At 40.7% G+C, this 22679-nt stretch overlaps 1 protein-coding gene across 2 annotated transcripts in view; it reads right to left on the bottom strand.

Moving 5' to 3' along the window:
• The window catches only part of sh3pxd2b (SH3 and PX domains 2B), a 283763-nt gene that overhangs the window by 146351 nt on the left and 114733 nt on the right, over positions 1-22679 (bottom strand). The gene's annotated exons all lie outside the window — the stretch shown is intronic.

Raw genomic sequence — 22679 nt, 5'->3', positions numbered from 1 at the left:
AAGGACAATTAATTCACTATTTACGGCTAAGCACCTCCAGATAAACGTTGTCAGAAAGTACGAGAGCTACAAAATCTATTTTCCTTTAACATTCTGCTCTGTTACATCGGAGGAAACCACTATCACTTCCTCTCCATCATACCATTGTTCAATCTGAATATGAATGATCAGTAAATTTGCAGATGACACAAATATTAGTCATGCTGTTGGCAGCGTATGGGTTAAGCTGATTGAATGGGCAAGGAAATGGTAATACCCTGAAGAATGTGAGGTGACGCATTTTGGGAGAGCCAATAAAGCCAGAATATATGCAGTTGGACCCGATGTGGAACCGAGGGACAAAAGAGCCTTGGTGTCCATATCCAGGGATCCCAAAGGCAATAGCAATTGGAATGAAGATAAATTAACTAAGAAGGCAAGTAGATGAGAAAAGAAGGAAGGCTGTGTTACAACTGTGTAAAATGTCAGGCTACAGCTAGGTTATGGTTTAAGAAAGACGTGATGCCATTGGAGAGGGTATAAAGGAGATTCACTAGAATGTTGTCTCAGTGAAGCATTTCATTTGTGAGCAGAAACTGTGCTGAACTAGGATACTATACCGTGCCGCTGCTGCAAAAAGCTTATGTTCAGGGCATTTATACCTTGGGTACCAATCATGAAAACAACTTGAGTTGGATAGGCTTGGCAGCTGAGGATATAACCTGACAGATATAAATTATTAGAGTAATATGTAAGTTAGTTCGTGTGATTCTTCAGCTTATCAGCGCTGGCTATAATCAGAGATTTAGAGCAGACTTGGGGAGGAGCATCTCCAGGCAAAGGAGGCTGTAATTTGAAAGGTGTTGCCTGAGTTCAAAGTTCAAAGTAAGTTTATCATCAAAGTATGCATTTGCTGACTTGAGATTCATTTTCCTTGCAGCCATTTACAGAGGGTGATGGAGGCAAATACTTTCACGGCATACAAGAAAAATTCACAGTAGAATTGAAAGCAATGACATAGAAAATGGGATTAATAGAACGTAAAGCAGAACAGCACAGAAACAGGCTCTTTGGCTCATGGTGTTGCTAGATATAGATAGTTGATTACCAGCACAGACACTGTTCCCATGCTGCATTGCTCAGTGACTGCAATCCGAGTTTCATTAAAGACAACAGAGTGGTCCAGAGCCAAGTGATGTTATAGCTTTCTGGGCATCAGTCGTAATTAATAGCAGTAATAACTCACAATAGATTCTAGATAGGATTTTCTTAAGCAGTTCTCCATATTGTTGGGTTATAGTTTTACTGTAGCAGTGTGCTACATGCAGCGCTAAAATTACGACACGGAGTCGGTAACTGCAGTCGAAGGAAAAACTTTATTCGAAATCCTCGGCCTCACTTTTAAGCCTCCCTCAACCTGCCCCCCGTGGCGCAGAGGCTCCAAAGCTCTGTGCTCGCAAACCCCCGTAGGCTATCTCCCTTAGCCGGAAAGCTGGCTAATTGTGAGCCGGTTCGGATGTGCCAGGAAATGGGTCGCCACATTACCACAATTTCAAGACTTCGGGGAGGCTATTGTCTGCCCTCTTCCATGTGTGAATCGCATTAAGGTGCATAATGTAAATTAACCAGTATCCATAATTATGGAGCCCTTAAGCAGTAACTTGAGCAGAACACATGCAAAGTATTTGGCTGAATACACTTTACTACTGTGCTTTACACCCTGGTCTGGTATACACACATACAGTTAAATAACAATCAACTTGACTTGAGCTCTTCCACTCATGATGAGTGTTCAGATGTTTACCAGCCCTTGTCTGTCAATTACCTAGGTGTTCACCACTGGCCTTGATTAGATGTGTAGTATGGTCTGAGAGCTTTGTTTTCTTTGATTAGTTGTGCAATCACTCAAGTGAGGAAGGAAGTTACTCCAAGCTGATTCTCCATGATTAGCAAATTCGGTCACCAACTGGCCAGTTTATACACTCTAAACTGAAAACACCTGAAATTCATGGCTGGAAAGAATTCACCCATCCACCTATCCAACCAATCCAATACTGTTAATTCCCTTTAATCAACGATTATGTCTGAATGAATAGAGTTAATTGCACTTTTGCTAGCATTGTGCATAGACTCTCTCTCCTGTTCAATGCACAATAGAATGATTGAGAACTCTAAACTGCGAGTCGTTTTGTTGCCAATTTTTCCTTCCCTATTACTGCTGGAGTATTACGTTCAAGCAAGAAGTAGTGTGACCCTGATATTTTTTGAGACCAGTTTAAAAAGAGTAAAATTTGCTAACTGCCTTACAAAATATTAACTTTCAGAAACCTTGTGCATACCCAAATATTTGTGTTTATGGTGGAAGACATGGCAATGTGTTGAAAAGCAAAATAAATTATGAGGAACAAGATGAAATTCAAAGGTCTCTTCACTCTGGCCTTTTATCTCTTCTCACATGCCTATCATTACCCCCGGCTCCTCCTTCCCTTTCTGCTATGGTCCTGTCTCTTCTATCAGATTCCTTCTTCTCCAGCCCTTGGCCATTCTCACCCATCAGGCTTCACTTCACACCTTCCAGCTGGACTCCTTCTTCTCCCCCACCTTTTTAATCTGGCTTCTTCCTCTTTTCTTTTCAGTTCTGAAGAAGGGTCTTGGCCTGAAACGTTGACAGTTTATTCAGTTCCATAGACACTGGCTAACCTGCTGAGTTTCTCCAGCATTTTGTGCGTGTTTCTTTTGCACATTGGACATTTGTCCATCTTTGTGTGCAGTTTTTTATTGATCCTATTCTGTTTATTTGTATTTACTGTGAATGCTTGCAAGAAAATGAACCCCAAGGTAGTATATGGTGACATGTACTTTGAAAATAAAGTTACTTTGAACTTTCAACTTTGTTTAGAAATTAAACTCGTTTTGCCAGGGATCTAGGTGAAAATTTAGCTCCGTATTGCAGCAGACATGTTGACAATCTGATTCCAATTCTTTTGAAGAAATCACCATTCAATATCATAATTGTTCTTCTTTAAGCTACTTTACCATCCTTGTCCCTTGTACACTGATTCCATGCCCCAGACTATAGAAACAGTTCATGATACTCATTTCATTCAGCAAGACCATAAGGATAACACACCTCAGAAAGGAAAATATTAATACATAATACCTCCACTGTTATCATCTGGGGTGAGGAGAGAGTCGAGCTTGAGGTTGACCATTGACCAGAAACACAATACATGAGCCACATAGTTGTGGCAATTGCAAGTGTAGGTCAAAGGTAAGGCATCTTGTGTCATGTGACTCACATCCTTTCGCCATACACAAAGCACAAATCAAGAGTGTGACAGAATATTCTCCACTGCACTGGTTGAGTGCAGCTCAAATAACACTCAACACCTTTGGCACCACCCAGAACAAAGTGGCTTCTTGACCGACAACCTATTGAACAACCTAAGCACCCATTCCCTTCAGCGTTGCGACAGCCGTGCACTGTTTACAATTATTTGCACTGGGCTATTCTGGTAGCACCCCCAAATTCATGACCTCTACCACCAAGGATGAGCAGCAGGTCCATGGAAACACCTGTACCTGCAGGTTCCCCTCCAATACTGCCGGCCCTTCATCATCCTGATTTTCCTACCCAACTGCACTGGAGGAAGGACTGCTGTTCAAGTAGCAGCTCAGCATCATCTTAAGAGCAATGGGGGAGATGCAATAAATTCTGAACTTGCAAATAATCTCCAGCTCATTTTTTGAAGTATATCATTCATTCCTTTTTATTCATGATCTGGAAGCGATTCCCAGCTCAAAGGAATGGTATACTTCAAAAACAAATTGCTAGTAAGGAAAAGGACTTTTGAAGATTATTCTCAAAGGATTAACTCCGGTTGTTCTGAGAATACCTGATGCTGATTAGAGCTATCAGCATGATTTTCTCATGCTAACATTTCTAAACCTTGATACGGCAATAAGTAGCTACTGGATATTTAGGCACAGTATATTTAGGATAGTAAATAACTTAAGTTATATTTATTTCATGTCAATGGAGTAATTCTAGCTCAGTACAGAACAGATGTCTTTATACAAAATTGCATGTCCATACAAAATTTAAAATTTATGCAATGGTTTGTCTGAAACTTATATACAAATGCCAAACATAACTTTAATTAGCTAACTCCACCAAAAGTTTTCCAGGTTCTCACAGTTTTCAATTTATTAGGCAATATGCATATTATCCAGCTTCCATACAGTGGAACTTGAAAAAAATCACCCCGATAGTCTGTAAACATAACATTTTCTGCAGATGCTTCAAATCAAGAATAACACACAAAAAATGCTGGAGGAACTCAGCACATCAGGCAGTGTGTATGGAGAGGAATTAAAGTGGCAATGTTTTGGGCTGAGATCCTTCATCAGAACTGGAAAGGAAGGGGGAAAAGGCCAGAAAAAGGTGGGATGTTAAGAGTGCAAGCTGGAAGATGATAGGTGAAGCCATGTGAGGGGGAAAGTAGGAGGTTGGGGAGGGAAGGTGTAGTGAGCAGCTGGGAACTGATAGGTAGTAAAGGTAAAGAGTTGAAAACTGATAGAAGAGAAGAGTGTGGACCATGTGGGAAAGGGCAAGAGGAGAGGCACCAGAGGAGGGCTTTTGGCAGGTGAGGAGAAGAAAAGGGGTAAAAAAAAGCCACAGTGGGGAATGGAAAAGGAGAGAAGAAGAGGAGGAGAAATTACTGGAAGTTGGAGAAATCTATGTTCATGCCATCAGATTGGAGACTAACCAAGTAAAATGCTCCTCTAATCTGAGAGTGTCCTCATTGTGGCTGTAGAGGAGGCCATGGATGAATCTATTTTATTCATAACACATTTACAGTACCTCTCTGCACATGTGGATACTTATGATCCGTAATACAGTAAAATAGTGCTCACCCACTAAGAGAGGCCTGCATATGTTTAGAAAGTTATTTATGCATCCACAGTACTCAGATTCCGATGAAAAGCAGAGTGCATCACTTAAAGAGATTATAAAAACAACAACCCAGTGGCACAAGTCAATAGACAATAGGTGCAGAAGTAGACCATTCATGCACCGCCATTCTGAGATCATGGCTGATCATCTACTATCAATACCCGGTTCCTGCCTTGTCCCCATATCCCTTGATTCCCCTATCCATAAGATACCTATCTTGCTCCTTCTTGAAAGCATCCAGAGAATTGGCCTCCAATGCCTTCCGAGGCAGTGCATTCTGGACCTCCACAACTCTCTGGGAGAAGAAGTTTTTCCTTCTCTGTCCTAAATGACCTACCCCTTATTCTCAAACCATGCCCTCTGGTACTGGACTCTCCCAGCATCTGGAACATATTTCCTGCCTCTATCTTGTCCAATCCCTTAATAATCTTATATGTTGCAATCAGATCCCCTCTCAATCTCCTTAATTCCAGTGTGTAACCTCTCTACCTCTCTGCATAAGACAGTCCGGACATCCCAGGAATTAACCTTGTGAATCTATGCTGCACTTTCTCTACAGCCAGGATGTCCTTCCTTAACCCTGGAGACCAAAACTGTACACAATACTCCAGGTGTGGTCTCACCAGGGCTCTGTACAAATGCAAAAGGATTTCCTTGCTCTTGTACTCAATTCCTTTTGTAATAAAGACCAACATTCCATTAGCCTTCTTCACTGCCTGCTACACTTGCTCATTCACCTTCAGTGACTGATGAACAAGGACTCCTAGATCTCTTTGTATTTCTCCCTTACCTAACTCTACACCATTCAGATAATAATCTGCCTTCCTGTTCTTACTCCCAAAGTGGATAACCTCACACTTATTCACATTAAACGTCATCTGCCAAGTATCTGCCTACTCACCCAGCCTATCCAAGTCACCCTGAATTCTCCTAACATCCTCGTCACATGTCACACTGCCACCTAGTTTATCGTTGATGTAAATGGTAAACAGCTGTGGTCCCAATACCAAGCCCTGTGGCACCCCACTAGTCACCACCTGACATTCCGAGAATCACCCATTCACCGTTACCCTTTGCTTTCTATCTGCCAACCAGTTTTCTATCCATGTCAATATCTTCCCCCCAATGCCATGAGCTCTGATTTTACCCACCAATCTCCTATGTGGGACCTTATCAAATGCCTTCTGAAAATCGAGGTACACTACATCCACTGGATCTCCCTTGTCAAACTTCTGGTTACTTCCTCGAAAAACTCCAATAGATTAGTCAAGCTTGATTTGCCCTTGGTAAGTCCATGCTGGCTCAGCCCAATCCTATCACTGCTATCTAGATATGCCGCTATTTCATCTTTCATCATGGACTCTAGCATCTTCCCCACTACTGATGTTATGCTGACAGGACGATAGTTCTCTGTTTTCTCCCTCCCTCCTTTCTTAAAAAATGGAATAACATTAGCCATTCTCTAATCCTCAGGAACTGATCCTGAATCTGAGGAACATTGGAAAATGTTTACCAATGCATCTGCAATTTCCACAGCCACCTCCTTTTGTACCCTAGGATGCAGACCATCTGGACCTGGGGATTTGTCAGCCTTCAGTCCCATCAGTCTACTCATCACCGTTTCCTTCCTAATGTCAATCTGTTTCATTTCCTCTGTTACCCCATGTCCTTGGCCCATCCATACATCTGGGAGATTGCTTGTGTCTTCCCTAGTGAAGACAGATCTAAAGTACTTATTAAATTCTTCTGCCATTTCTGTTTCCCATAACAATTTCACCCAATTCATTCTTCAAGTCAATGGTAACACTTCTTTTAAAAAAATCACTCCATTCTGGAGGAATAAACAGTCAATGGCAGAGGCGCTCCCCGCTATCGCTGAGTCAGGGGAAAACAAATCCAATTTTCTTGCATATTGCTAGAAGTTTGACAGCAACAGTAAAACAACAAATTACAATTAGAAACAAGAAAAAATCTGCAGATGCTGAAATCCAAGCAACACACACACAAAATGCTGGAGGAACTCAGCAGGCCAGGCAGCATCTATGGGAAAGAGTACAGTCGACGTTTCAGGCCAAGACCCTTCACCAGGACCGCGGAAAACAAGATGAGGAGTAGAGTTAAAAGGTGGAGGGGGAGGGGAGGGATGAAGTAAAGAGCTGAGAAGTTGATTGGTGAAAGAGATACGGGGCTGATAGGAGAGATCAGAAATGTAAGCAGTTTTGCATACAGCTCCCACGCCCTGAAAACTGAAAATTGAAGAACAAAAGAACAGAATATATTTTCAATTGAGAATTGGATGTTCTTAAAGTTATTTATCGTCTGCAACCATTCACAACCAAGGGTGGCAAAACTTTAATCATTGGTTCTGAATTTGTTTAGCTCAGTCTACTTTACTTTCACCGCTCAGCACAAACGTTTTCCTATATTACAATTTCACCAGGTTGGCACCTCAATATCAAAGATGGCCGGTGCTGTTCCCAATGAGCCATTCTGCACTCTTCATTGAACCAAGGTTAAACAAGGCTCGGCTTCATCAAACAACATGAAGCGGTTTGAACGGCTGATCATGGGCCACGTCAAAAACTCCATTCCTGCCACACTGGACACTCACCAATATGCTTACCAATAGTACCGCCCTATGACAGATGCCACAACATCAGTCATGCACCCAGCACTGACACACCTGGAAAACAAGGACACTTATGTCAGAATACTGTTTCTGGATTTCAGTCCAGCATTCAACACTTTTGTCCTACTGACCCTGGTGAATAAACTCCTACTTCTCAGTCCAAACACAACACTCTGCAAGTCTCTCATAGTCCCAGAACACATCATACAAATAACAAAACGCACAGACTCCAGCGATAAGAGAAGAGGTAGCTTCGGAGGGACTTAATACAACGGGAAACAGTGATAGATGATTCCTTGAGAGTGTACTTGGAGGTCAATCTGCAACACAACATAGTTACCACTTCATCTCCTTAATGAACATCTACATACCTGCCACTTCTTGGAGATATTTACGATATATATAATTTTAAGTCTGAACTGATGAAGTTGATCTAACTAAATTAATCTAAGCCTCTTTCAAAGCATCGTGAAGATGATTCAGATGGTTTTACCTGAAAGATTGACCAAAATTTGCAACACAGATGCTGACTAACCTGCCAAGTGTTCGTTTGACACTCACGTCTACAGAAACAACAAACCAATTTCAATTATTTTCTTTGTCATCAACTCTAAAACTTCATTGAGACATTTCTAGCTTCAAGTCAATGTTAATTAAGGCATTCGTTTTCACAATTAAGAACAAGCAGAAACCGCACTTCAGACAATATATTAAGTGATCCTGGGACTGTGAAGCAAGCAATGGGAAAAAGTTAGCAATGATCCCTTCTCTTCTTTGATTGCCAGTGACTCATACTGGAAAGTTCACTTGTGGATGTAAGGGAAATGAAAAGAACTGGGATTAGATCAATTTTTCTCCACCACTGAATGGTTACCAACACTCAGAGTCTCCACTAACATGTTACAGACAATTCCTTGGCATTGTACATGAGATAAACCAGTACTCATGGAACTGTATTTGAGCAGGAACCAGCACTCTCTAGAGAGAAAAGAGCAGAATAAAACTCGCAAAGACAAATGCAAGGGAATCTATAAAATACAACATTTGTACAGCAATCACTCCAATTGGCAGACTTACACATAACCTTAGAAATGTTTCATTCCAATGTTTATTTTTTAAAGAATTGCATATTTTTAGTTTAATAAAATAACCAACAGGGATGAACAGACCTCTGTGTCACAGCTAATATGACTTTACTGCATTGGCAGCACTTTGCAGTTAGCCAACTGTGCCACATTGACATATTTAAGCCAAGCTAAAAATGACAATATTTCTCAAGTGCAATTCCTCATCTGAAATAAAAAGTATAAAGTGGGTACACCATATAAACTCATCTACAATAACGAACTTTTGCTTATGGAGTTAAACGGAAAATAAATCTGTCAAACTGAACTAAGTTTTTAGCTTGGTATTTGCGTCACAAATAAATGTCAATTTGATGCACTTCCCTCAAGATGGCATTAGCACCAGCTGAAGCAAATTTACATGCTGCCAAGGTACATCTGAAACTAAACAGAAAGACTAAAAGTTTTCAAGAATGGCATAATCGAACAAAAAGTTGTCAGTGTCCAATAGTTGAAAACACACAACTTGCAAGTCTCTTCACATGCTTTTCATTAAAGAAAGGTACGCATCAACAAGCGTTTTAGGGTTGTGTCTAGCACATGGCAAACTAAATCTAATATTCCAGGAACTAATCTACTAGTAGGCTCTGTTTAGCATGGTGGTCTTAGGTTATTTCACAAAACCAAGAAACGCTGGCAGGCAGAAGCACATTTCTATTGACTAAAGATACAGTAAGCCACAGTGGCTGGCAGTAAATACTTTTGCCATCATGTGTAAGTCAAAGCTGGTGAGCTAACCTACTTGAAACAATCTCATCCTTGTTTCAAGTGTTGTGAAGAGAGTTTCATTTGAGAGCCACTGCAGCCATGGCAAATTTTCAGGGAATGTTTCATATATTAAACTTTCCTGATATTCGTATCTGTCTGTTTTAATTGAATGGTCTAGGGTGGCAGGAAGAGTATAAATTACCCAAGATTAAAGTTACAAGTGAAAAAGGAAAAATGAGCCCAATAAATCTCAGCAACTGAGAGAAATATGCCCTTTGGGTGATGATAGACATGTAAAATTAGTTCCAAGGATGCTCAGAGACAAAAAGCAGAATTTAAAAAATACTACTGACACAAAATATTACAGGAATAAGTTCTTTCAATGATAACCTGGTAAGGGGTAGTCAAGAAAGTGAAATTTTTTCTTTAACTTAAGATAGCCAACAATGGACAGATATTAGCCTTCAACCATCAGACTCCTGAACCATTCACTACAGCACTGAACTGTTCACTAAACAACCTACGTACTCACTTTCATAGACTCTACACTCCTATTCTCGGCCATTACGTGGTTGAAAGAGGGTTAGGAATGGGTACTTAATTGCCCAGGGTTTCAATGCTTCAGAAAAGATAGGGGTAGGTTGGGGTGGGGGGTGGGGCAGTTGCACTAATAATCAGGGACAGTATCACAGAGAGTACATAAAGGAGGGCTCGTTCACTGGGTCAATTTGGATAGAACTCAAAAATAGGAAAGGTGCATCACTCTGATGGGATTGTGCTACACACCACCATCACTCCTCAGCCACCCCCCCCCCCCCCCCACCAACAGCCACCAGGACTTTGAGAAAAGTGTAAAAACAAGAGGGTCATTGTCAAGGGGGACCTCAGCTTCCCTAACACAAACTCGGATCTTTATACTGCAGGAGATTTAGATGGGGCAGTATTTGTTGAGTACATCCAGAAGTGTTTCTTAAAGCACTATGTAGATAGTCCAACAAGAATGGGGAAGGGTCAGTACTGCACCTGGTGACAGGTAATGAGCCTGGCCAGGTGGGTGAGCAGTTAGGGAAGTGCCCTCAACTCTTATGTTTTAAGGTAGCTTAAGGATCTTGCAGGAGAGAGTATTAAATTGGAGCAGGACAAGTTGCAGGAGAGAGTATTAATGACAGCATTAGGCAGGAACTAAGGAGATTTAACTGGAAAAGCTGTTTTTTGGGCAGGTCCACATTTGACATGTGGAGGGTGTTTAAGGACCTACTGCACAGAGTATAGGACAGGTATGTTCCAGTCAGAAGGACGGCAAGGTAAGAGAACCTTGGATGTCAACAGAAGAGATGAACTTAGTCAAGAAATAAAGGAAAAGTATGTAAACTTAGGAAGCTGGAATCTAACTGAGCCCTTGAGGATTATAAAGAAGTCAGAAAAGAACTCAAGGTGGGAATTAGGAAAGCCAGTAAGTGCCATGAAAAGTCATAGGAAAGTAGGATTAAAGAGAATCCCAAGGCATTCTATACATACATAAATCAAGAGCAAGAGGATACCTAAGGCGAAGATAGGACTATTTCAGCATAAAGGGAGGAATTCTTGCCTGGATGTGGAGGATATGGGTGAAGTCCTTAATGAGTATTAATTTACGTATTTATTTGTTGAGTTACAGCATGTAACAGGCCCTTCTGCCCCTTCAAGCCATGCTGCCCAGCACCCCCCCCCCCCCTTCCCGATTTAACCCTAGCCTCATCACGGGACAACTTACAATGACCAATTAACCTACCAACTGGTATATCTTTGGACTGTAGGAGGAAACTGGAGCACCCAGAAAAAAGGCCACATGGTCACAGGGAGGACGTACAAACTCCTTACAGACAGCGGCGGGATGAATTTATGTTAGTATTTACTAAGGAGAGGACATAGAGGATAAGAAAATCAGTGCCAACTGTATTATTTGCTCCGTCATTTTGAGGTAAAGGAGAAGGTAATGTTGGGTCCTTCAAAGAGCATTAAGGTGGATAAGTCCTCAGGTCCCATTGGGACATACCCCAGGTTATTGAGAGAGACAAGAGACAAGATTGCTGAAGCCTTGACCATTATCTTTATATCCTCTCTAGCCAAGAGGACTGGTGTGCAGCTGATGTTATTCCATTGCTCAAGAAGAGAACCAAAGATACTCCAGGAAACTAAAGACCAGTGAGTCTAACATGGTAAAGAAGTTAATCGAGAGCATGTATGGCGAGACAAACAACATTATTGCTTCAGTTCAATAACTTTGTCACTTCATTAACCTCAGTAAGACTTGATTGCCTTTTGAATGAGCAGGAATGGTGGCAGTAAGTGATCAGCAGATCTGAGTCAAGGCAGGTGTAGTAGAAAGGCCAATGAACATAACAGGAAAGAGGATTATGATCTGAAACACTGTTTATAAAGAGGCTGAAAACAAAAGCTAACCTCAGTTTTAAGTTGGAAGGGAAACTTGAGTACAGTGGATTCCAGTTAATTGTGCCATCAGTTAATGGGGACAGACACTTATTTAGGAAAATGCTTATAGAACAAAAACTAATTGAAAAAATAGCCAGGATTCCCTTCATTTATTTGGAACACTATGATGCTTAACTGGAGCAGGAGAATGTTGCCAAACAATTTTTAACTAGCGGCAGAAACATGCATTTGTATGGCTGTTAGACACTACACTGTGCTTAGAGCGAGCATTTTTTTTAAATAGTGTCATTTCCCTGTGCTTGTTCTGGAAAAAAGACAGTAATTTTTATCACCAATAGTTGGAGAGAAATAAGCAGTAAGACAATTCAGAACCGTTTTGTTCACTGTGGTTTCAAGCATTCAGGCTTGGAGATGCCAGAAAGGGCTGGAGTGAAAATGAAACTATTTCATAACTTCAACAAGTTAGGGACTATGAAGAATTTGAAGATATCTACAATCATCTTGAATGTTACAATAAAAAATAAGATTTGGAGGATGCATTGTATGAAGGCAGTCCATTATCTACTGTATACTAGGTGTCTGTGCTGATTGTTCATTTACAGTCAGAAGAACACAGCAGAGTACACTAGATGGATAATAGGAACTGACAGTTTATAGTACAAGTAGTATTGATAGTATTCTAACGTGTTCTGTATTTCATTTAAATATATAATTTGTTATTCGGTTAAATAGTAGATTGGCTTTTTTTTATACCTTTTAAACTTTGGCTAATTGGGAAAATTGCTTAATTGGGCCAAAATGTACTGGTCCTGATGGGTCCCAATTATCTGTATAAATAATATGCAGGTTTATGGGAAAACAGCAGGGAAAGGACTGACAGGATTGTTCTAATCACTGATAGATGGTCCTCCTTCTGTGTCACTGGTAAATCTATGATTCTGTTTCAATGAGAAGTTTTTATTCTATACCTCATTCTGCAAGTTAATGCTTAGATCAATCTTTATCCAATATTTGTATAATAATGGAAGTAAATGGAAAATTGAATGAATCCATTAAACAGAACAACTCGGCTGCATCCTGGCTTTTTGAGCCTGCAGTCTGAAGAGGATTTTCTTTTTGCCTTTGGCATTGTAAAGTTTGACTGCTGTCTGAAATCCTGGTTTAGTCAGAATCATAGAACACTACAGAAACAAGCCCTTTGGCCCATCTAGACCATGCTGAACCATTAATCTACTTCGGCCTATCGACTGCATCTGCACCATAGCCCTCCATACCCCTCCTATCCATGTACCTATCAAAATTTCACTTAAATTTTGAAATCAATCCTGCATCCACCACTTACGTTGGCAGCTCATTCCACACCCTCACGACACTCTAAGTAAAAAAGATCCTCCTCATATTCTCCTTAAATATTTCACCTTTCACCTTTAACTCAAGACCTCTGGTTCTAGTCTCACCCAACTTCAGCTGAAGAAGCCTGCTTGCACTTAATGGAATATTAGCTATCCTCCAATCCTCCGGCACCTCATCCATCGCTAAGGCTGTTTTAACTATATCTGTTACAGCTCCTGCATTTTCTGCACCAGCCTCCCACATTTTCAGGCCCTGGAGATTTATCCACCCCAAATTGCCTTAAACAGCAAATGCTTCCTCCGCTGTAATCTGTGTATGGTCTATGACATCACCACTGCGTTGAGACGTATTTATAGATTCTGCGTCTTTCTCTCCAATCTCTCTCGTTGCATTCATAGATTACCATTCTGATCTCCCAGAGGATTAATTCTGTTGTTTGCTATACTTTTAAGCTTAATATATCTGTATAAGTTCTTGTGATTTTTTTTCACCTTGTCTGCTCGAGCAATCTCATACCTTCTTTTAGCCCTCCTGATTTCCTTCTTGCGAGCAAATAATCTGCAGCTTAATGTGAAAAAGACTAATGAGTTGGTGGTGGATCTGAGGAGGGCTAAGGCACCGGTGACCCCTGTTTCCATCCAAGGAGTCAGTGTGGACATGGGAGGATTACAAATACCTGGGGATACGAATGGACAACAAACTGGACTGGTCAAAGAACACTGAGGCTGTTTACAAGAAGGGCCAGAGTCGTCTCTATTTCCTGAGGAGACTGAGGTCCTTTAACATCTGCCGAACGATGCTGAGGATGTTCTACGAGGCCGTGGTGGCCAGAGCTATCATGTTTGCTGTTGCGTGCTAGGGCAGCAGGCTGAGGGTAGCAGACACCAACAGAATCAACAATCTCATTCGTAAGGCCAGTGATGTTGTGGGGGTGGAACTGGACTCTCTGATGGTGGTGTCTGAAAAGAGGATGCAGTCCAAGTTGCATGTCATTTTGGACAATGACTCCCATCCATTCCATAATGTACTGGTTAGGCACAGGAGTACGTTCAGCCAGAGACTCATTCCACCGAGATGTAACACTGAGCAACATAGGAGGTCATTCCTACCTGTGGCCATCAAACTTTACAACTCCTCCCCCGGAGTGTCAGACACCTTGAGCCAATAGGCTGGTCCTGGACTTATTTCCACTTGGCATGATTAACTTATTATTATTTAATTATTTATGGTTTTATATTGCTATATTTCTTCACTATTCTTGGTTGGTGCGGCTGCAACGAAACCCAATTTCCCTCGGGATCAATAAAGTATGTCTGTCTGTCTGTCTTAAGTGTTCTCTTGCATTTCTTATACAATTAAGTACTGTACCTCATTTGTTCCTGCCTGTCTATACCTGCTTAGCATCCCCTTCTTTTCCACCTTCAATATCTCTCAAAAACCAAGGTTCCCTAAGCCTGCTTTCCTTGCCTTTTACTCTGACAGGAACGCATAAACTCCATACTCTCAAAATTTCACTTTTGAAGGCCTCCCACTTACCAAGTACACCTTTGCCAGAAAACAACCTGTCCCAACCTAGATTTGTCAAATCCTTTCGGAAGCCATCAAAATTGGTCTTTTCCCCAATTTGAAATCTAAACCCAAAGACCAGAACTATCTTTTTCCATAATTACCTTAAAATTAATGGCTTTATGATCACTAGATACAAAGTCATTCCTTAAGCAAACTTCCGCCACCTGTTCTGTCTCATTCCTTGTATTTTCTCTAGTTGGGACTTGTATGTACTGATTAAGAAAACTTTCCTGAACACACTTAAACTCTTTCCCATCCCGCCCTTTTACCCGTATGGGAGTCCCAGTCAATAAATGGAAAGTTAAAATCACTTATTACCACAACCTTACGTTTCTTACAACATTCTAATATCTCTCCACATATTTGCTCCCCTAAATCACGTGGACTGTTGGTGGTTAATAATTTAATCCCATTAATATGATCAATACTTTTCTTATTCCTCAGTTCTACCATGGCATTTCCCTGACTAATGTCACCCCTGCCCCTTTAATCCCTCCCGCTCTATCACGTTTAAAACAACTGAACCCCAACATTGAGCTGCCAGTTCTGCCACCTACTGCAACCAATTCTCTCTAATGGCTACAATGTCATATTTCTATGTGTTGATCCATGCCCTAAACTCACCTGCCTTTCCTACAACACTCTTTGCATTGAAATATACACAGTTCAAAACATTAGTCCTACCATGCTTGACCTTTTTAATTCCTGACTTTGTACTTAGGCTTAACAAGATATTTCTCTACAACCACTCTACCATCTGTTTCAGTGTTCTGATTCCCATTCCTCTAGAACTCTAGTTTAAACCTCCCAGGTTATTAGCACCCCCCACCCCACCCCACCAGGCCATCCCTCCGTACAGTTCCCACCTTCCCTGGAAGAGAGCCCAATGATCCAAAAATCTTATGCTCTCCCTCCTGCATCAACCCTTTAGCCACATGTTAAACTTTATAACCTTCTTATTTCTGGCCTCACTAGCAAGTGGCATGGGTAGCAATCCTGAGATCACAACCCTGGAGGTCCTGTCCTTTAACTTAGCACCTAATTCATTTAGTACTCTTTAATTGTTTCACTGAGAATAGTTAGCTTGTGGATTGACTCTGCGTGCCTGAAAAGAAGTGCTTATTTATATCTTCGACGTGAACAGTATAATTTTGCTTTTAAAAGATATCCTTTAAGAGTCCTAAAATTGTACAAAATAAAACCAATTTTAAAAAGTTTTAAGAGTTACATTAACTGCAACTAAGATATTAACTGTATTCCAGCAAAGTGTAGAGTTATCCAACAAAAATCCTGGTGCAGTTCCCGCTGCTCACTGCTCGTTATCCAACAGACAAAACAAAGACCACAAGAGTTGAAATAGCTCCAAAGACAGCTCTAAAGTTAATGTTGAGGGTGATTATGGCAGTATACAAATGTAAGCAATTACCTACATATTCTGTATATGCTGTATGTACTTACGACAAAGTTACTGCAGACCAAAAGGCCTTTCCATTCAATACAAAGCCTTGACAGTTGTCCAAAAATCTAAATCTCTACAGCTGTGGACACTTAGGCACTCGAACAGATGAGTGATGTAATTAACTGTAAAATCTGATTCACATCCTACATCCCTTGGTGTGGCCCAAACTGTACAAATGATTATGAAGCAAAAGAGTTTGATGCTGGAGGTTTTGTGGGACACTTCATTGAAACAATGCATCCTGTTGTCATTATTAAACTCTGACAATCTGAACTTGAGAATGCAAACCTGCCATATCTTAGGGCCAAGACCACACAAGGTAACTTTCCACTCAAAAGAAAATCCTGAAGGATTTCCTGTTCCGGAACTACAGAGCCTATTTTTGATTTCCTCAGCTTGTCCTGGTACTACTCAGCATTACAGTGCACAACAGCCTTCCTCTGGCAACTCATCTGATGGAGAGCTGACCACTTAAACTTGCTTCTATACAAAACTGAAGAAAATCTCCATTCACTGTGATTCACTGGAAACTTTGCAAATTTAACAGAAGTTTTATTTCTCACTATGTAGTCATGAAATCTGTAGTCATATTTCTGAGAATAGAATTGCCACTGCAGAGCTGAAAGACTTTTAAGATCACCACAGCACAGCACACCACACATTTCTATGTATCTGGGAGATCAGAATAGATTTATTACATTATAAATACCCTATATTCAGGAAAACTGATCTAATGATATAACGAGGGTATTCCTTACAATTTTTGGCACACTGACGAGACCAAATTCAAAGCTTCTATTACATGCTAGGATTCTCCACTGGATCAATAATTACTGATAATCCATTACCAGGCTATTCAGAAATGTCAAAGTTTCAGTATCTACCTCACCAGGTGATACAGGCCTTTTTCAATCTTCGGTGCCCCAGTCTTCCTGCTCCCTTCAGGCTCAGTGGGGCCCCAATCCTCGGCTCCCTTCCTACTCGCCGAGCTTCCTTTCAACTTACAAACAAGAGAAAATCCGCGGATGCTGGAAATCCAAGCAACACACACGAATAGCTGGAGGAGCTCAGCAGGCCGGGCAGTACTACAGTCGACAGTACTCTTTCCATAGTTGCTGCCTGGCCTGCTGAGCTCCTCCAGCATTTTGTGTATGCTGTTCCTTTCAGCTTATCAGATTCACTGGAAAATGCACAGCAGTACTGCTCAACTTCCAAAAACAGATGAACTAACATATATTAGATGAATTCTATTGTTCTACTGTATGAGAATTAACACAATTTAGCCAAAAGCCTTATTATGAAAGCTTTGACTGTTCTAATTAGACCACCATAATTAAGCACTGCAGATGTGGAAGGTTAGTGATTTATTTCACACAGCACACATACAAGTTAGTGGATTTCACAAGACAGTTCACTAGGTAGCAATACATACATGTAATAGCCTGGAAATCCAATTGCATTTAAATCATTTACACCTGCTGTTCTGGCCTCTAGAGTCACAGGTCATTTTGTATGCGGTTCGTTTTGTATGAACATCACGTTGTGGACATAAGATGTTTTTTACATCATTTCCTGCGCAGCTTAACTTGGAATTCAACTTGAAACTCATAGTGTGAAAAGCATCTACCTCCATCCACCCTTTATTTGCCCTCGAAACAGTGGTGCCTCTTCACAAGTAAGCTCTCACTAAAAGCCCTGCAGAAAGCTTCTGGTTTGTGTGATTACTGAGAAGAAGTTTCTGTACACACACTCTATGAGTGCAGTAGACAAACTGCAAAATAAAATTTAACAGGGGAACTTAAGGATATTTCAGTCATCTTTTTCAGCAGTTCCAAGGGTCCTGAAAAAACTAGGTTCAAAAACTACAAGATAAATAAGTCATTTGGAATAGAAAATCCTACAAAAAGCAGTGGATATGGTAGAGTCCATCGTGGGTAAAGCCCTCCTCACCACTGAGCAACACCTACACTAAGTGTTGTCGCAGGAAAGCAGCATCCATCATCAGGGACTCCCACCACTCAGAACATGCTCTCTTCTCGCTGCTGCTGTCAGGAGGAAGCTACAGGAGTCTCAGGACTCACACCATCAGGTTCAGGTACAGTCACTGCCCCTCAACCATCTGGGTCTTAAACCAGAGGGGATAAGTTCACTCACCTTCATCTGCCCTTCATCACATATTCTCGATATTTTTTGCACATTTATTTTTTATTAATGTTACTATCATTTCCTTTTGCTTTTTCAGTTTGTTATCTTTTACACAGTAGTTGAATGCCCAAGTTGGTGTGGACTTTCATTGATTCAGTTATGGAATGATTGAGTATGCCTGCACAAAAATGAATATCAGGATTGTATGGTGACAAATTTAAGTTGAACTTTGGACTACACTACAGGGATAGCTGAAGAGATTTTGTGGACATAAGTAGTGATCTTTCAAGAATCATTGAATTCTGAAATCATTCCAGAGGACTGGAAAATTGCAAATGTCACTCCACACTCCACAAGTGGATTCTGGTTAACTGTGTCATTCATTAATCAGGTAGCTGCTTTTTGGGACAGCTCTTAAAGAACAAAAACTGATAGAGAAAATAGCCATGATTTCCTTCACTTATTTGGGACACAATGCACTTAATTGGGATGGAAGATTGTTGCTGAACAGTTTGTAACTAACTTGAGTCGCATGCATTTATGTGGTTGTTCGAAACTACACCATGCTTGTAGCGAACAGTTTTTAAATAATGTCTGTTCAAAAAGCAGTGATTTTTCTCACTGATAATTGGTGAGAAATAATCTGTGAGACAATTCAAAACTGTTTTGCTCTCTGTGGTTTCAAGGATTGAGGATTGGAAATGCTAGAAAGGGCTGGCAGACAACAGGTTAGGAACTACAAAGAATTTGAAGGTATCAACAATCATATTGAAAAATGAAAAAGAACATTTGGAGATGCAACAGTTTCTAATTAGCATCTGTCGTGTGCACTTCCATGGCTGTTGGAAATAACATTGTACTTAAAGCAAACAGTTTTCAAATAGCATCAGTTGTGTATGCCTGTGTTATGTTATTCATTTGGGTGGAGCAATGCAGACTTAAAAAGCAGTGCTTTCTGCAAAAAGGCAAAACGGCAGTCCATTTTCTGCACTATTTGTCTGTGCTGATTTAGTTCATTTAAGTCAATTAAAAGAAGACACGAGTGTTCCTCCGTCAATAACAATTAGGAAGAATAAACCGTTCTTTAGTACTATAGCAATATTGGTAGAGGTCTAAATTATTCAGTAATTTATTTAAATACTTAATTGTTAAATGGTAGTTTGTCTTTTTTCAACTTATTTTATGAAACTTCAGCTAATTGGAACAGCAGCTTAAATGTGCCAAAATGTAAAGCTCCCTTTGTGTCAATTAACCAGAACCCTCTATATATGCCAGGTATCCTGACTTCAGTGGTTAGTAAGACGTTAGAATTCATTATTATGGATGAGGGTTTGGGATATTTGGAGGCACATGATGAAAGTAGGCCAAAGTCAACATCATTTCCTAATGGGAAAATCTTGCCTAACAAATGTGTTTGAATTCTTTGACGAAATAACAGGAAAATAGATAAAATAGATAAAGGAGGGTGCTGCTTACTTGAATTTTCCGAAGGTCTTTGATCATGATGCTGCACATGAGGCTGGTAAACAACATAAGAGCCCATGGTATTACAGGAAAGATACTAGTATGGATAAAATTGGGAATAAAATAGGTCTTTTTGTTTGGTGCTGGTGACTAGTGGTGTTCCACAGGTCATTGTTGGGGCCGCCAATTCTCACCTTATATGTTAAGGATCTGGATGACAGAATTGATGTCTTTGTGGCCACGTTTGTGGGTATATCATTGAAACCTATTGAATACTGAAAGACCCAGATAGAATAGACATAGAAAGGACATTTCAAATAGTGGGGGAGTCTTGGACCAGAGGGTAGAGCCTCAGAATAGAAAGATATCCCTTTAGAACAGAGATGAGGAGGAACTTCTTTAGCCAGCGGCTGGTGAACCTGTGGATTTCATTGCCTCAGAAAGCTGTGGTATAGGCGAAGTCACTGGGCATATGGAAAGCAAAGACTGATAGCTTCTTGATTGGTAAGGGGATTAAAGGTTATGATGCAGGAGAATGGGGTTGACAGGGAAAATAAATTAGCCATGATAAAATGGCAGAGTAGATTTCTTATACCGAATGGCCTGATTCTGCTCCTATCCCTTATGGTCGTACAGACTAAAAGGGTGAACCATAATGAACTCACCCCTGTTTGTTGTTCCCTCAAGTCATCACCACCATTCCCCACCTACACCATTTCTCATTGTCAGGCACCTCCCAACAATCAGAATCCCAATCCCAAAACCTCATCCTCCGGAATCCAAGGCTTTCTCCCTTGACCAATGGTCCGTTTTCCATCACTGCAGGTCTTCTCCAATATTTGTTCCATGAAACTGTCCAACAACCATCCCTCATCAAACACACATTGAACCAAAGCCAGTTCAACATGTCTTTCTCACTGCAGAAGAATTTCTAGCACAGAAGGCTACTGTCTCTTACAGAATACATTTTTTAAATGGCTTCTAAATGTCTTTATCTAAACAGATTTCCTTCCATAATCATTTCATAACAACTTTAGCATTTGAAAACAAGTTAATTCTTCTGGAAATTGATGCTGAAACCCAATTCAAATTGTGCCACCCCAAGTTTTTGCTTTCCAGGAAAAGTTCAGACACCTTTTCTTAAAGCTATAAAAGAGCAGCGGCAGAGTTTCTGTTTTTACAGGTCTACCACTATGTACAAAAGGGATCCATCAAATATCCATTCATAACTCGTAAAACTACAGTCAGGTATTTCCAACTCCCAGCCATGTCCTACTTCTAAACAATTTTATGCTCAGTCTTATTATGACGTGTTTGGCTGGTTCTTTGCTTCTCTTGGACTCTCAGTTTCTGTAAATCCCAGGCAGAAAGCAGGGTCTGAAGGCCAACAGAAACAGACTCCGTGGCCTTTGCCAAAACTTTACAGCAATAGTGGTGGGAGTTTCTATTGTATCACCGCAATTACTTTAACTTCACATGTGACAGGCAATGTTAATGATCTCAGGATGTCTCTATCATCAGAAAGTTGTTCTAAGTTTCCTGGGTGGGAGTGTGTTTTCAGGATGTCTTCCACCTCAAAATGAAGGGATGCCCAATGCATATGTAGAATTTTTGCTATCTTTCTTCTGTAAATTAATGTTAAACACCCATTCCAATTTTTATTTACAGTGAAAGAAACACTACAAAAAAAGACAGTAACAAACAGTTGGAGCTTGTCACAGCCGGATAATAACAATGTAAGATCAACAATATATGTTTAACCAAGTTGTTTTCCAGCACAACACACCACTCTCTGACGCAAGTTTGCTCATTTGAAAAATCTAAAAATATAGTCATAAGTTTCTTTGTTAACAAACAAATTCATCATGCCAGATGGTAAATAGAAAGCAATTAACTGAAACTAGAGGTCTTTGGTTAAATCTCCAGGCTTTGCTGAGTTACTGAACTTCAGCAGAAGTGTCAAAGATTCAAAAGCACATTTATGATCAAAGAACGTATAAATTATACAACCTTGAGATTTGCCTGCTTATAGGCAGCCCCAAGGCAAGAAACCCAAAATAATTAAATTAAAATAGTGACCAACACCCAATGTGCACAAAAGGGGGGGAGGGGGGGAATCATGCAAACAATAGAAATGAGCGATAGCATTCTGAACCAAACCGAGTCCTTAGATTTGAATCCCTAGAGCAAGCCCAAAGCATCAGTCTCAGTTCATCATCTTAGTGGGGAAAATCGCTGCAAAGCTCGCAGACACGAAGCAGAGCAGCCACAGCAGCTCACAACCTTTGCGCAAAATCGGCCCAACCCTGTCCCGACATCCTGCCTTTCCAGTCTATCCGGGCCAGCATTTAAATTGTCCAAACAGCAGATCATGCCTCACATTAGGGCCGGGGCTCCGCTGCAGTGATATTCTCCGGATCTAAGCTTCGCCACACAGCCCGAAGCCGTTCTCAACCTCTCCAAATGGGCTAGGCGCTCAGAGTGATCTGATCTCACGCCTGGGTAAGAGTACTGTGATTGGCTTCTGCAAGGCTAGCAATTGAGAAGGTAAAAATTTGCAATGATATTGCTCATACCCCAATAACACGTCTTCACTCAGTGGCCACTTTGTTAGGGACAACTGTAAACCTTCTCATTAATACAAATATCTAATGTAGCAACAACTCAATGCATTAAACCATGCAGACATTGTCAAGGGGCTCAGTTATTGTTCAGACCAAATATCAGAATGGCGAAGAAATGTGATATACGTGACTTTGACTGTAGAATGATTGTTGGTGCCAGATGAGGTGCTTTGATTATCTCAGAAACTGCTGATTTCCTGGGATTTTCCAACACAGTCTCTAGAGTTTACGGAGA

The sequence above is a fragment of the Hypanus sabinus genome, chromosome 15 (assembly GCF_030144855.1).
Source record: "Hypanus sabinus isolate sHypSab1 chromosome 15, sHypSab1.hap1, whole genome shotgun sequence".
Taxonomy (NCBI): Eukaryota; Metazoa; Chordata; class Chondrichthyes; order Myliobatiformes; family Dasyatidae; genus Hypanus; species Hypanus sabinus.
This window is presented reverse-complemented; position numbering and strand designations above follow the sequence as displayed.